Below are 6,281 nucleotides of genomic sequence, written 5' to 3'. Positions count from 1 at the left end.
CGGGGCGGGCAACCCCGCCAAGAAGAAGCGGAAACGGTGCGGGGTGTGCGTGCCCTGCAAGCGGCTCATCAACTGTGGAGTCTGCAGCAGTTGCAGGAACCGCAAAACGGGACACCAGATCTGCAAATTTAGGAAATGTGAAGAGCTTAAGAAAAAACCTGGCACTTCGCTAGAGGTCAGAGGCGATGATTTCTTTTTCCCCAGCCTCCCTCCGTCCCTCCTCAACCCCCTGCCCCCGCCCCTCCAGTGCTTCTTGTCTAGCTTCAAGATGCAGCATCCCTTTTCCGAGGCCTCCTTCAGGCTGTGAGGCTGCTCCCCGCCGCGCCGGGGCGGCGGGACCGGGACCGGGTCCCAGCGGTGGCCCCGGCCCCCGCCCCCCGGGCCGGCTCCGGGCCCCCTCGAGCAGCTGCCCGCCGGCGTTACCTGCTGCGTGCCCGATGGGACTGGTGGCTTTCCTTTTGCTTCTTCTTCTTCTTTTTTTTTTTAATTATTACTATTATTTTTTTTTCCATGATGCTTCGGGGCGGTTTTTAAGGGCCGGGGAGGTGGGGAGCGGTTAGCTGAATGCCTGACTTCAGCAATCAGCAGTTCAGGGGGGCAGCGATAGCTAGCTAATTTCCAGGTTTACCGATAGCAGTCTATTCGAGAAAGACAACTGGTCGTAGAGCCCAGTAGTCGGTGGAGCATACTGAAGTTATCTTTTTGGCAATATATTTTACAAAGTAACCCGTTTATCATGTATAAAGTACAATGGAAAAATAGCACAGGTATGACTGAACTGATTTCTGACTGAACTGTATATACATTTATTTTTACAATGTGTCCTCAGAACTGACAATGTATTGAATATTGCAAAGATGTGAAGACAGGTTTTCAAGTTTGCTAGACGTACAGAAGACAGGCAGGTATGATGTTACAGAAATTTCAGTTGATGTATTGAGTACAACAGACAATGGAAACAGAAATACACAAATACAAGTAAAACGGCTATTGGTTGATAGCTTCAGGAAAAGGAAACAAGCACGAGGAAAGACTAGTAATCATACTTAATCCCTTGTCATTATTAAAATTATAGCGTTGCTGGTTAGATGCACATATCAGATGTGTCTGAAGGTGTCGAGGATGATGGATTTAGTACAGAGGAGTAGCGTATACTGGGTGACATCAAGATTTGTAGTCACAGAAATTAGCAACTAAGTGAGAAATTACAACTTCCCTCTGTGTGTGCGTGTGCGTGTGCGTGTGCGTGTGTGTGTGTGTGTTGTGGTTTATTTCCTAAACCATTGCTTGCAGGAGTTGTCTCTCTCTAAGAGGTGGGATGAGGGATTCAAGGGAAAAAGCAACAAGAAGAACCCACTAATTTGTTTAGCGTTAAATAAATGGAGATAATGGCATTGATATTGATACTGCCATGGGACAAAAGCAGCGTTTGGGTTTTTAGTCGATATTTGGCTGATACCATTAACTGTTTTGTAGCCAGCCTCGTCCAAATACCTAATTAATTCCTCCTTGCAAGAGTGAACTATCCTTGCTGAAAGTTTGATTTGTAGCTCTTTCTTTCTTACTACATCTTCATAGCTGTTTTTGTGAATGTATGATGACCCAGCATCAGTAATGCAACAGCCAGTATGGACTTTTCAGGTGCTAGAAACTAGAGTGTTTTTTTAACTGTTGTTTTTGTCAATAATACACCGTTGTTGATTTCGTAGAAAGTTTGCAGAGAAGATATAGAATACCCCAGTCTTTTAATGATGGATCTTAACACTGAAGTACAGCCTAAAAGAGACTTCTCGAAAAGGGACTCGTGGCGAATCCCCCCAGCACCACGCAACGTAGGGGGGGTACCTTTTGTGCACAAAGTCCTCTTGTTAGGCTTACAAACCAGGATGCTGCTGTGATTTAATGCTTATGATAAATGATAGATCCTGATGGATTATCGATTTGTGCAGAAAGTGAGCTATCTCTAGAAGAAACTAATTTATACGTTATCAGATCTTTCTACGAGTTCATGTGCCTCTCTGAGCACGTTTCCAGAACTTCCTCGCTCCTGACAGAGGTGCTCTACAACCTTAAAAATTGTTCAGGCATGTTATGAGAGTGCCGCCTGTTAAAATTGTTTAACCACTGTGACTAGTAAAACCGTGGTTTTATTAGTCACTTGTGTACTCTCATAACCACCTGCCTTCACTTCTTTTCTTCCTTCTCTCTCTCTCTCTCTCTCTCTCCTCTCTGTGCTCTACCAGATATATAAACACAAAAACTCCTCTACTGCTGTACTGCGACTTGAAGGAAACACATTTCTGTTTCCTGCTGTAGAGGTATCAGTAAGGCATCACTTCTCTGCAGGTCGTGTCTGGTCACAAAGTATGTCATGGGATGTGGCTAATATCTTTACAGGCATGTTATTTGCCAGTAGGAAAGGAAGAGTTCCCAAATTGAGTAACTTTCTGTTATGGTCGTTTTTCTTATTTCTTCTTGTTTCTCTCTCTCTCTTTTTTTTTTTTTTTAATTAAATAATAAAGAGTGACAGCATGACTGCCTAGAGCACATGTGCAGCAACACTGCGCTGGCTGTAAGGCAACCAGCTGGAAGCATGTCAGAGAGTGACAGGGCCTACATGACTGAACTGAAGCGGCAGCAGTGGTTGCAGGTGGGTGAGAGCAGTCTCCCTGCTGAACTAGCTTCTCAGGCTCATTTGTCTTACAGGCTTTGGGAATCCACAGATCTCCTTAGGTGAGCCTGCCTGACCTAGATAGGCATGTTCCCAAGGAAGTGCAGCAAGAATCAAGGGGCTCAACGGTCCAGTATATGTTTATATGATCTGTGAATTGTGCTCAGCATTGGCTACGAATTGTGGAAGTGATTAAAGTCAGGAGGTGAAACTGTGTTTAAAAACAAAATAAACAAAAAATGAGAATTATAATAATAAACAGTAAACTGGTTGATCCCACTGAAATTATTTCTCTCTTTTTCCTTTTAAATCTGTTCTTCTCCTGGTGCAATGAAGGCATATGATAGAAGTCTCAAGGTTAGTACACTGAGTTTAAGACAGATTCACATTAATGCTTTCAAGTTCCTGACCTTTACATTTTTAATGGAAAGCTTCCCTCCCAGCATTTTTTTTAAACACTTGAATTAATTTTTCCAATTTTTCTTGTAATATTTTCACCTTAAAAGTGTCCCAATGCTCTAGTATTTTGCATAGAATGTTATTATTACTAGGAAATTTTATGTATGATAATAATAAATCTATAAAAATAAGATTGACATCACATTGCATGCTGCCTACTTGTGTATGTATATTCTGTGTTCACTCAGATTTACAGTTAGTTTAAAGAGACATAATCTTTATTTACCCATAGAGACTACTTATTTTCCTCTGGTTGGTGTACATTTATGTAACTTCTGCAGCAGGTTATGAAGATTAGGAACCTGATCTTACTTTACATCCCTCTCTCTTTGGAGCACATCATCCCAAATCAGTGTATGCCTCTATTGATTTCAGTTGCCCTGCTTCTCGGTTGCATTAGGATGATAGCAAAACCAGGCAGAGGGGCTAACTCAGATCGGCAAGGTCTGAAGGATTCAACTCAAATGTGAAATATCTTTTGATGTTTGGGCATGCTGTCATAATAGTTAGCGCCACTGGCTTTACTTGTAACTGCCTTGCTAATTAATATGTGCACTATTAAAGTAAATATTTGTATACTGAGCTGAAATAGTAAATACCAACATCCAAATCTGAGGCTCCTCACTGAGCTCTGTTTCAAGTCAGTGGGAGTTTGACATCGCCTTCACCAGGGATGGGGCTGTGATGATTGATTTCAGCAGAAACAGCGTCTGATCCTGAAAATCTTACCGCCATATGGCATTGCCACGAGGGAGAGAGGCTGTGCTGGCAACGGCAGAACGTGCACTTCATGTTTTGGTAGTACATGTGAACACTGTTAAGGGAACACCGCTGAGCTCTGTGGATAGGGGTCAATTAGTAGGGGCCTCCGAGGAAGCAATTTTCCTTCCGCCTCTCTAGCTTTGAATTACATGCATAAGTTAAGTGACTACAAGATGGAATTGAGTAGTGTGAGGAGGTTCGGAAAAAGTTGATAAGGAACAGGCAGCTAACCTGATCCAAGTGGCTAGCTGCAAGGTCAAAAGAAAGACCACCTTGTAGTCTGCGTTGCCATTCTTCACTGAAATGTGACTTTATGGCAACACTTCTTGCCTCCCTGCTGCTGCCTCATAGCCCTCCACTTGGGCGAGGGTCCCCATGTGTTAAACACTGTAAAAGCAGGCAAAAAGGCAGTTCCTGTCCCCAGGCTTTTACAGCTGAAGCAAGAACAGCAGTCTGCTCCCAGTGCAGTTCAAGTTGGGTATCAGCTATAAAGCCCTGATTGGTCCCAAATGCTGTTTTCTTCCTTCTTTTCCTTGTGTGTGCCTGTTGTACCCTGCCAGGATGTTCTTGTTTTTCCGTTTCCAGGACTGAACTGAAGGTAAAGAGATGCGTTCTCAATAGCGAGTCCTTGGTGCTGGAATTCACTTCTCAGCACGTGCGTGCGGCTCTGCGCATGGCGACTCTGCTGTACTGTCTCTCTGGTTTCAAAAACAGCACACGTTCTCGCGGTGACAGTATTGGCAGTGAGTGGAGGAGATGAGGCAGGGAGAGATTTGACTTCTGTTGAGCATTTGTGACAGGTTTTGTCACGTTCATCCAGATTTTACACGTCTAGAGATAAACATACATTCAGCAACAAGTCTTCCTTTTGACCCCGGAGATTTTTGGGGACGACATGTAACACAAGGGCTCCTTCTCCCACCTCTGGCAGAGGCCAGAGCAGCTGCAGGCATCTTTGCTCACTGTGTCCTGATCTCCATAGCTTGGAAATGTCATTGAAGCTATTTGACCTTCTGCTTTAGGATCAAATCCTGCAAGGCGGGAATGTCTTCATATTGAAATGAAGTTGGTGGGAGACATAGGGTTGAGGAAGACGTTGAGCCCTGCAGAGCTGGGCTTTTGCTCTCCTTACGGTTCTGGTGAATTACTGAGTGAGGAAAACTAGTGCCAGGGTGAAGAGCCTGGCGCAACTCTGAAGCAGAGCTGGATGTAGTCTGTTTTACTATTTCATGTTTTGTTGTTCCCTCTTCTTCATGTGATATTTAAAAAGCAAAGAGACTGCCAAAAACATAATATCTGTGTTCAAACTAGAATATACGTTATATGAACTACCGTTTGATATAGTGCAATGGCATTTGTATTTTGTAAAAGCGGGACAAATTCACAACATGTTTTCTTCAAATGAAGCTTCTCCTGCCTGAAGAAGTCTCATAGTGGTGAGATTTGGTACTGAACTGAACCAAATTTTAAGCAATTCACCCAAAATTATAGGGCAGTCAAGAGTTTAACAGCCTCATTCATAGAAACGCTACTTTCTGCTTGCATTGAAAATTGCTTGCTTTAAATTATTGAACTCTGATTGTTTGCCAGTGAAATTGTCTGTATGGTAAGAGAGGTTAACTGGTTATGACAACTCTATGTCTTGACTGCACTGAATAGTTCTTTGTACATTTTCCTAAATACTAATACAGGTTATACACTTGGGTATCAGGATTTTGCACCAGACTTTGGAGTTTACAGTCAATTTTTTTACAAGTTGACATGTTGGAATCAATGTGTATTGTTTAGGCTGGACAAGTTGCATGGGTCATGAGAAATAGGACGAATGACGCCAGATTTTTTTCTGGGACAGTAATAAGCATAATGGGCGTATTTTTTTCAAATCATCTAAGTAACTTTGGAATTTGTATTTCAGTTTGAGGTGCATAGAAGCCAGTGGGACTTTGCCTCCTATGTCAGCTACAGCACTTTTGGAAAATCTTACCAGTTCTGTGTTTGTACAAAATGTTGTGGGCTGTACACCTCTTGCAGTATTCATAGAAGGAGTCTTGTTTAAGTTGGTAGCTATGTGAATATCATGTTATATCCTGCTCGCTTGGGGTGTCTAACAGAGAGTAACAACTGAAGAGTGACATTCTCAATTTTAGTATGCCTGTACATGTATTTTCCTACCATTGTTTTATTGGGCTACTTTCCATGCAGTTCTGTTTGGTAGGTCAACATCTAACGCCTTTACTGAAGTCAGGGAAGACTTTTCTTGATTGGAGAATGAATTAGGATGTCAGATAGTGGTCCCTTTTGAACAGCAACATCCTGGTACTGCTGTAGGAAGTTTTTGGTTTTAAAAGAAATGTGCTTTAGAGACTTAAACAGAAGAGAGATATTAGTT

This window comes from Apteryx rowi, unplaced genomic scaffold (genome assembly GCF_003343035.1).
Source record: "Apteryx rowi isolate R43461 unplaced genomic scaffold, aptRow1 scaffold_48, whole genome shotgun sequence".
NCBI lineage: Eukaryota > Metazoa > Chordata > Aves > Apterygiformes > Apterygidae > Apteryx > Apteryx rowi.
This window is presented reverse-complemented; position numbering follows the sequence as displayed.